The sequence below is a fragment of the Peromyscus leucopus genome, chromosome 7 (assembly GCF_004664715.2).
Source record: "Peromyscus leucopus breed LL Stock chromosome 7, UCI_PerLeu_2.1, whole genome shotgun sequence".
Taxonomy (NCBI): Eukaryota; Metazoa; Chordata; class Mammalia; order Rodentia; family Cricetidae; genus Peromyscus; species Peromyscus leucopus.
In genome coordinates, this window is record NC_051069.1 from 80,684,800 (window position 1) to 80,696,094 (window position 11,295).

Below are 11,295 nucleotides of genomic sequence, written 5' to 3' on the forward strand. Positions count from 1 at the left end.
CATACTCATTTATATCAGTTTGAAGACATGAAGACATGACTAGTAATAACTAGTAGTTACTATTTCCCTTGTTAGCTTTTCTCATGAGATCCTGCATCATCTTCATTTGACAGATAGCAAGAGTTCAAATTAAAAAGTATATCCAGGCTGAGGAGTATAAATTCTGATAGTTTTATCTGAAATTTCCATTCTGAAGGAGAAAGTACTACTATAGCACATGGAAAAACAACCAGATCTGAGACCGCTCAGGTTCCATACAACTTGCCTGACACCCATGGCATTCTCTGATCCTCTAAGATTAATTAAGGCCATATCATCTTTCCAATACTGGCCAACAGTCCCTCTGATGAGTTCTGTTGTGCACAAGGCCTGTGCATATGTCCATGAATGTACTCTAGTTATGCAAAGTGCATCTCTATGACCCTCTGGCAGAGAAGATAAAACAAGAATTTAGCTGATAAATGAGCAGTCCAGGATTTCAGTGTAAACTGACGGCAATGAGTGACTACATTGCTGGCCCGTTCATCAGTGCCCTTGAAAAGAATTGAATTCTCCCCAGTGGAACAAGTTCATTTACTTGTGTAGAAGTACCTAGAAGGAAAATATGTGCAGGTTCATTGCCAGTAGATAACGGCCTTTCCTCTGGTCAGGGGACAAGAATGGAAAGAATTTAAAGACAAACAAGTGTGCAGTCAAGTCACAGTTCTTGTGGGGAGAAAGTGTGCATATTTTTAAATACATTTTAGTAGCCACCAAAAATTATGAATCCTAGGTAGCGGACAAGCTAAGCAATGAACAGCAGCAAATGTCTTTATCAACATCTCTATAATCATCATCAAAGGCCAAATTAAGAAGTGGTCAGGGCTCCATATGGACCCATAAAGAGTGTCTCCCATTCCCAAGTTGTGTGTGCTGTTCTGTGTCTGGAAATCCTTGTTTAACAACAGAATACATGGTTGACTGACTATTGGAAAACAGTCTCCCATGTCTCTCTAACATATTTGAACATTTTCTTGGCAGAATACTTGGTTGTTTTGTTTAGAGGTGTGTGTGTGTGCGCGAGTGTGTGCGAGTGTGTGTGTGTGTGTGTGTGTGTGTGTGTAGCATTTGTGTGCAGTGTTGCATTTGAACCCAGGGTCTTCTATATGATAGCTCAGTGCTTTACTAATGAATGAAACCCACAGCACCTAGAACTTTCCCTTTTAGAATTTTTATTGCAAATAGACTCACAAAAAAAAACTAAAATACTAACTCTCTGCTTCTCTGTCTATCACCAGGTAACAGTATAGATCATCCATATGGTAGACTAAAAGCAAATAGCCATTTACAAACTTGCAGTATTTTTACTTTGATATCAACTGTCTAACTGTTTTGTTTAAGGATAGTTCTACAGTGCTTTTAATCATAAACATGCTGGCAGCAAATAGGCAATCACAAAATTCATATGGGGAGTTTCAGAGTGATGCTAGTTAAGTTTTCAAAGGCCAATTCCTCTAACTTCAACCCACCTGAGTATCTTTTGTGGCTAGACACAAGATAACATTATTTGAAATTGCTTGACATTTTACACTATTATAGTACTTTCAATATATCAGATTCATAGTTAATCTAGTCTGCTAATTATATTTTTGCTTAAAATATTTTAAGCACCATTTATTATATTTGTTTATTGTATGCATGTGTGCATGCATATACACATGTCTCACAGCTGTCAGAGGAAAAAACAGGGATGTGGAATAAATATGAGATTTATAACCAACAGAAAGTTTACAATTGTAACATAGTAAAAGAACTTGTGCTCATTAATAATCTTTGAAAATTCAACATTAGATGTATGGTACCCTAATAATGAAGCATTTGGAATACAGCACACTCTGAATGAAGCTTTTCATTAAAACGACAGTGCTTACCCTGCATTTCTGGTTAGAATTTCAAGACTGTTATTAAATGTATAAAGAAAATTTGATTGGAACTGTTAATGCTGTTTTTTATATTGTAGAAGATAAATGCTTTGTTAGAAATAAACTCATCTCTTGCTTACTCTTTCAGCATACTAATTAATAGAACAGAAGCATAGATTTCTTAATTAAAATAAGATACCTCAGGGGACTGAAATTAATTTGGTGTCCTACCAGACCACCTTATATCAATAAATTTCCCAGATGTTTTGTCAGCATTGTGTGGAAATAGATAAAGCCATTTTTTAACAGTGAAAAGGAATTTCCCATTTTAGACCAGTTCCAATGCATGAGGCGGATTAGTGTAGTTTTTCGTTAAGATTAATCTCCGTGGGTATGGCAGAGAATTCCGAATGTGTTTTCAGATATTATGTATGTAAGTCATTTGTTCAACTGTGATCCAGTTTAATCGTTGCTGAAAGCTGTAACCATCTGGCAGATGTTTCCTGGCCTCTGTGAAAAGAGTTAGGTGCTCATTTCTGCATCTATTGAGCACATGTCCAGGTCACCAGAAATACCACCACAATTTGCACCCTAATTAGCAATATCAAACACGCGTTTGGGCTGCATTGTCATGGGCCATAGCTGTCCTCCAAAGCTGGAAAAGTCTATTCAAACACAAATAGAAATGCCCTTGAAGGTCAGTGCTGGGAAATTTGCCTTTCTGTGCAATGTGAATCTCAGAAGCAAATTTTTCCTTTTCACTTGAGATATTTAAGTCATTTTTTTTTCTTTTCAATTCATATTATATAATGTAATGCAGATCAAGGAAAACTGACTTGGTAGTTCTCAACATTTTTAGCAGACAGGCCCTTCAGGAAGTCTGATTAAAAACTACAGACTTCTGCCTTAAATTTATCTTGCAAAAAATATCGAGACACAAAAACATCTTGGCACAAAAAAAATTATATTAAATATGATCAGTAACTAAACTGTCATACCTACATAGGGTAATATTATCAGACAAATGTTTTATTATTATACTAAACCTAGTAAAAGTATACATGGTGAGAATTTCTGGCCTTCAATAAACTCTACATCACTTCTTTCATATCCTGAAAGGAATGGTGTTTAGCACACCAAGCACACACACCTCCACACATATACATATACACCACCACACACACCACACACACATACACACACACACACACACACACACACACACATATACACAAGGACTCACACAAGCATATTATGTATACCACACACCCATCACACACACACTCAGACATACATACCATATATCACACACACTCATAACACTCACTACACATACACACACATACAGACACACCACACACACAAACATACCACACATCACATACATATACACATACACCATTCACATACTACAGATACACATATACTTCATACTCCACACACATATACATACATATACCACACATGCCACATACACACATATACATACCACACACACTCAAGTACACACACCACACATACACACCATTACACACACACACTACAGACCTTACATCCACACACACGAAATGGGGTTCTCTGTGAGAACTGAGGCTCTCTAAGCAGTTCCTAGATGCCCATGAGTGTATTGCTTTAAAGCCTAAACACTGACCAGATTCACAGCTGAACCTCAGACAGGCACAAAACAGAGATTCAGATTACTTGGAAACACAATTTATCGAGAAATTGTTGCTGCTGTTGGTGATGCTAATGTACACTGAGGGGGTGTTTTCAATCCTTGAAATGTATAAACTGTTAATGATTGATATGGATAATTATTCATTTTAATAAACATTTTATACAAATCTCAAAACAGGGGTTATGAATTCATATTACGATTTGGAGGTGGATCAAAATTAAAGCCAGCATGTAGATTAGGTTCTTCAGGGAGAGGATATTTACTGATAGAATTAAAAAGAACATCAAAGATACAGCCTGAGTAACATCACAATTAGAAGACAAGAAAGGCAAACCAGAAAAAAAACAATGTCAAATCTGCCAGAGAAAGAAACTGTTTGAAAACAAAGGACTTGTCAACAGTCAAGGGCGGGGAGAGGCCACATGAATCAGGATTTCAAAGCACATTCGGTTTTGGCAACCAGAGGGTCTTGTTACCTTGGAAACAGCCAAGTGAGAAGGAGAGGCCTCTGAATTGCTGAGTGGAAGCCTGAGGTCACTTCTCTACTGAGTGAATGGGTGGCAGGTGGGGATAGGAAGCAGAAAAGGCAAATATTGACATATATTTTAGGAAGCTGCTTTTGAAATGAAAGAGACAAAGGGGTTGGCATTGCCTCTGACAGGGACACAAAGGAGAGAGACCGTGCTTCACGTTTTCTTTCAAATGATACTAAAATTCCTGCACAAAGCATTTCACATAGATTTAAGAACTTCCTCTCAAGAAGGGGAAGTCAATTAAACATTACAATGGATTACTACATGCTCTTTTTAGACTCTCCTCCCAGCTCCATTCATCAAATGATCTGCTAAAGACGCTCGAAGGTGAAGAGATAAATCAAAGTGCCCCTTTCGATCCCACAGCCACCATCATTTGTTGATTTTTACTTAAACTACCTTCCTGAGAAGCATATTGGGGGGGGGGGTGGCTAGTGAGCCATTCTAAAAATCTTTCTTGGACAGAAAAATAATACAAGAAGGAAAAAATTAAACACTGGTCATATATAAGCCCCCATTCCATTTTCTTACCTAGAAACACTCGCAGCCAAATTCTACTTCAATACTCATTCACTTTTTCTTCCTTACTATTACATGTTTGTTCCTACCTAAGTCATTGGTTTCCTTCTATACGTTCTTTTGTCCACTAATTCATGTTACAAAAAGTACATTAAAGTCACAGAGGAAACCCTGTATAAAAACCCATGTATTTGTTATGTAGAATGATTTTTAAAATTGAGAAGTCTCAAATGTAGTATTTTTTTTCTCTCCTCAAACCAGCAGTCTAGGGAGTATGGTGGGCTCTATCAGATGCACTGGGACCTACTTTCATAACCACACTTCAGTTACAAACAAAAGCCGAAGCTGTTCTGTCTTGTATTGCCCTCACTCTTTCAAGGTTTGGGTGGCAGAATGACCCGGGCTTTTCATGGAAATGAATAGTCAGGTTTCTCATTGTCATGCTCTTGCAGAATTGATCTACAAGAATCACAGATTGCTTGTAGACACAGCATCTGCGTTCAAATGTAGTGTTCGTTCATGGGGATTATAATTGTCTATAAATTCTTCAATGCTGGTCTGTCAATATGCATAATAGAGCAGCCAACAAGAGTGTTCAGGAGACAGAAATGGCAAACCTCAAGAAGTACCATGAAAATGATCTTTGGCCTAGGGGCTCACAAGCTACTATTTCTTCCTTCTGCTCTCTGAAAGAATAGCTTGCGTCTGGTCACCTATGTGCTCAACTTTCTGGCTGTAAACATATTAATAGATAACTCTATGTCTTCCGTAAGGAACAAATTGATTGCTTTGTCATGTCTACCTAACTCTAAGATTAGAAAGCTTTGTGCCATTGACACTTTTGGAGAAATTCTGAATGAATACTGAGAAATGGAGCATATGACTTTGTCTTTCTGGGCGTTTGTCTTAAGAACACACGTGAAGCCAGTGATATCAGCCATAACGATCTGAAAAACACAGAGTCCCCAGTTTCAGCTGCTGAGCCCCACTAGGGCCTTTGCTCCTGCTCTTGTCCACAGAGCTCAGAGATTTTTCTTGGAAAATGAGAATTTAATAGGACACATTTGGAAACCCATATACTGAGTCTTGATCATGTTTTGTTTCCTCTCCTAACTTGTGTTATGTTATGGCCTACTTTCTATTGAGTAACCATCAACGGACATGGCTGATATCAAATTTTGTGGAAAATAATACATATTATCAATAAAAGAGAAGGACATTAACCTTATTTTGCTGTGATTTTTTGGTCTTTCGAGACAGGGTTTCTCTGTGTGGTTTTGGTGTCTGTCCTGGATCTCACTCTGTAGTCCAGGCTGGCCTCGAACTCACAGAGATCCACCTGGCTCTGCCTCCCGAGTGCTGGGATTAAAAGTGTGTGCTACAGTCGCCTGGCTTCTAATCTTTTATCTTAATGAGGCAAAATCTGATGCAAAATACTCAGGCCTGTTTATGTTCTCCTCCAAACACAACACCTGACAGCTACTTCCAAGCTTGTTTCACAGAAAAAAAATAATAATTATTATTATTATTTAAAAGCCTTAGTCTTGCTGCAAGACTATGTCTGCTGTATATTCCCAACCAGGCATATAAATCCCAAATTGGAGCTTTAAAAAAGACTAAATAATTCACAGAGTCGGAGTTTGAAATCTGCAGCTCAGTTTGGGGTCAGTTCCCATCTGCTGAATTGTATCAATGGGATTAAAGTTCACAGAATCTTTATTTTGCTCTTCAACATAGCATCTCACTAAGACCACGCATACATCCAGGCAGTTTCCTTGTTCAGAATCCAGGTCTTCCTTGAGACAGGACCTTTCAGGCTGTGCAGTGCCCAGTGATGTCATGAATAAGGTGAGGCAGATTTGTACATTAATTACAATAGCCTTTCTGAGGGCTCGCTGAAAACGTCCAGTTCTAATAAAATCAGAAAAGAGTTTTCCAGGGCGTGGGGAGGTGACTCAGTGTATAAAATGCTTGGCAGGCAAGCATGGGGACCTGAGTTTGAATCATCAGACCCTACGGAGATGCATGTGCGGTCCTGTGCAGAACAAACATCTGTAACCCCAGTGCTACAGTGAGAGGAGACACAGAAACAGAAGACTGTCTCAAGAAAGGTGGAAGGTGAGTGAGGAGTGACACCAGGAGACCAACATCGAAGTCATTAAAATCATCCTCTGATTTACAGCTTGTGGTGGCATGCTCTTACCCACATTTACACACATAAAATTGTGCAACACAAGCGCCTATCTACATGTGGGCACACACACACACACACACACACACACACACACACACACACACACACACACACACACACCGTACAGACAAAAAGTGAAAAAAGAAAAATGTTGTCTCTTGTCCCTGAAACCTACCTGCCCCTATCCAGCTCTGTGCCAAATGAGTTATCTCCTTTACTCCATGTTCTGGGACTCCTTACATCAATTTAGAGGAACTAGAATTGGAGGACAGTGAGATACAGGAGCTGTGTATACTGTCTGCCAAGACCCTGGCCCCCTTCACCCCCTCCAGGAAGCCAGTCACCTCTTCTTCTGGATCATATGGTAATTTACATACTCTCTGCTGAGATGCCGACTTCTGGACTGAGAGGTAATCTTTTTAAGTCCAGCACTTCCATGTTTATAAGAAAGCACTTTGTAATAAGCATCCCCAGTTTTCCCTGACTCCTGGAGGTGGCTCTCGGTGTACACACAGGCATGGCACCAAGTGCCCTTTCTAGGGCCCATGCTTCACATTCATAATATCTGGTCCATTAATGCATGCCTCCTTCATAGGACAAAGGGAGCAAGAGGGCCATCTGAAGGGAGGAATCTATGGGGAAGAAAGCCCTCACAAAAAAGTCACCATATGTGCCTCTGTTCCTCTTCAATTAGGAGAAACAAACCTATGCCTTCTCTTTCCTGTGAAAAACATCACACCCAGTTGAAGAAGAACAAAAACAGTGATTTCAGGTTCGTCCCAAATGCTCAAGACATCAATGTCTAACCGTACAAATACTACAAAACTAAGTCATATCTCAACCCCATCCCTGGGTCATTGTCTTTATCCCTCTTTGAATAGATAGCAGGTATATTTAAAGATATTTTGAGAATATATGCCTGATCAGAAGATCAAAGATGTTACAAAATTTTTATATCTAAGTATTATAAATATCTGAAAATATTTATAATTTGATCCTAATTTGATTCATCATTTATTTACTTAAGTACTATGTATTAACTAAATTATATTAGATTATCTATTCAATATTTAATGAAGTATACTTTATTTGACTACATTTTAAAATATAGAAAAATGTACAGTTGCTTTTATGATTTTGTGATTTCTATAAATACACCTTCTATTGTTTACCCAAAGCAAGTCCTCTGTGTCCTGGCCACTCATTAATTTAAAAAAATTGAAAACCAGTAAAAGATTTATAATAGGATGACATATAATACTGCGGAATGAAGTCGTGTGACGGAAAAGAAAATAAAGGACAAACAACCTTAAGTTCTAAATTGTTCACGAAGAGGAAACCATTCTCAGCACCAAGATCTAATTAATTCTCTTATCAGACGATCAATGGCTCAAAATGTCACCCCATGAGTGCCTGCACCTCCACATTGAGCCACACATACAGTTATGTTTAATTTTAAATGGTAGAGAATAAAAAAAATCGTCTCATAGCCTATAAATTATACAAAAATATAGCATTATTTATTTTTAAACATCAATGGATTTATTAATCTTAGAAAAAAGTGATAATGAGAATGCAATGATAGCTTCAGGAAGGTAACCGTGGTAACAGTTTGGCTGGTTTCCATGGTTACAAAGAGTACAGCTGAGAGGCTCAAAGAATCACAATTTCCTTTGATTGGTAGATTCTGAAAATGATGATTTGGAAAGTGACAAGGGATTTAAAAAGAGAAAAAAAAAAATCCCTTGTGAGGAATGAGACATTAAGTGTAATAATAGCACATTGATGGCTGGACACAAGACAGGCCTTTGAAATTTAATGAAACCTCCTTTTGCTCTTTCATAAAAAAAAAAAAAAATGGGTGGAATATCTCAATCTATAGCAGCATGAATTCGCAGACTGAACCCCTTGCTCCTGATTAGCTAGCCAGAGTATATTATTGTCTATACCGTGCTTTTTTAAATTGGCTTAAAATCTATTAGTGGACTAAAAGTGTGAATAAAAATTAAAATAAAATTTTCAAGACAGGGATTTAATGTGTATAAAATAAATATTTTTGATATCTTCATTTTGTTTTGTGAGATTTGTCAATGAAGATAAACCAAAACAGTAAAATTAATATTTAGAAATCCAGGGCCATGGGTCTATTTCCTTAACTATTTGAATATATGTAGTCACATAATTTTATTTGTTACTTTGCTTTCTTTTGAAGAATTAACTTCTGGTACTCAGTATAAAAATAATACTAACTCCAAATAACTACCTAAGCCACTGCACAGCAGATCCTTGATTGATGATTTAAATTTTATATATTCAAACTGCATTTCCTAGCCTAACAAAAGATAGTAACATGGTACATTACAGACTATCTGTGGCTGACAAGGAGCTCCTGAAATATGCCCTTGATCATCATCATGACAGAGTGTAAACACTGTACTACTATCCAAAGGAGCGGGGGAGATGCCTGAATTTTACTGTTAAAAAATTCTATTGATTTCTTACCATTTTCACATAAATTTTAAAAAATTATAAATTGAATCAACCTGTATAAGTCAGTAATTCCTATATTATACTTTATTTGTTAATACATTTATTTTATATGTATGCTTTTATTCTGCATGTATGTCTGTGTGCCACATGCATGCCTGCTTCTCATAGAGGTCAGAAGAGGGCACTGGATTACTGGGATTAAAATTACACAATTGTGAGCTGCCAGGTGGGTGCCAGGAATTGAACGCAGGTCCTCTGGAAGAGCTGTCAGTGGTCTTATGTGCTGAGCCACCTCTGTATCCTGACAGGAGATTTTTAAGGTCTCTTTCTATACTTTTAATACTATTATTTTAAAATATTTTCCCCTATGTGAAACACAAACTTGGAGAAGTATGTTGTCAAGATAGCAAAATTCATGTCATTAACTCTAGATATCTAGATCCTCTTAAGTACATCAATTTCAGAAGAGGTGAAAAATATTGAAAGAGCCTAAGTCTTTTCCTCATAATTTTTCCAGAAAGAAGGGTGTTTAAAAGAAAAAAAATATTTTTCCAGAAACAACTGTTTCCACCCACAAGATAAAACAGCTGAAGACAATGAACTGGAAAGGCAAAAATCCTAAGAGCAGAGATTTACTAATGGCCATAAATCTGTCAATGTTAATAGAGGTTTCTCAAACACAACACCTGCAATAGAGGACAAAGTCAAGAGAAGATTCATCTCAAAAGAATAAATGACATTATGGATCAAAAATGGATATGCTTTTAAAAAATGTTATAAGCAACCAGGTAATAAAGAAGCACTTCTCCAGGCAGATAAGCAAGGAAGTTAAGATATTGATGAGGGACAATGCCTACTATATTATTCAGGTTTCTCTGGAGGAACAGAACTTATAAAATGAATTTGTTTATATAAAGGGAATTTATTAGCATGGATTATGGGCTATAAGTCCAGCTAGTCCAACAATGGCTGTCTACCAACAGAAGATAAAATACTTTAGTAATTTTTCAATCCACAAGGCTGGATGTCTCAGCTGGTCTTCAGTATATGCCAGAATCCTAAAGAAGTAGGCTCTAATGCTGGTGAAGGAATAGACTTGCTAGCAAGATGACACCAAACAGGCAAAGAGAACAAGCTTCCTTCTTCCATGTCCTTTGTATAAGCTTCCAACAGAAGGTGTGGCCCAGATTAAAGGTGGATCATTCCACTTCAAAATATCTGGATTAAAAGTGGGTATTCTCACTTCAAAGATTTAATTAAGACAAAAAATCCCTCACAATTATACCCAGCTGCTTGGGTTTTAGTTAATTCCAGATGTAATCAAGTTGACAACCAAGAATAGCCATCATATCTACTATGTGTTGGTATCACATAAATATCCAAAATGAACAAGAACAGATGCTACAGTGATCTAAAGGAAGTAAAATGCAATCTGTGAGTATTATACCAAGCCAGTGTGACCTATAATTTAGATGGCATAAGTTTACAGATCTAGTATGCCTGAAGTAAGGGAATAGAAACTCCTTTTGAAACACATTATAATAACTCATGATGCAGTAAATTATAATTCAAGGACTAATCCTACATGTTGAAATATTTATATACAGAACCTAGGAAATCATGTGAAAGTGAATTTATGTCTTCTTTTTTTTTTTTTTTTTTTTTTTTTTTTTTTTTTTTTGGTTTTTCGAGACAGGGTTTCTCTGTGTTGCTTTGTGCCTTTCCTGGGACTCACTTGGTAGTCCAGGCTGGCCTCGAACTCACAGAGATCCGCCTGGCTCTGCCTCCCGAGTGCTGGGATTAAAGGCGTGCGCCACCAACGCCCAGCTTTTTTGTTTTGTTTTGTTTTGTTTTGTTTTGAAATTTAAGTCTTCTTATCACCTGCCTACAACCCTAGAACTTGAAAATAACTTTATTGCTTACTGTATAAGCATACTCAACATATAAGGTTTGGTTCTACAGAAGTGGAACTTTTCAATT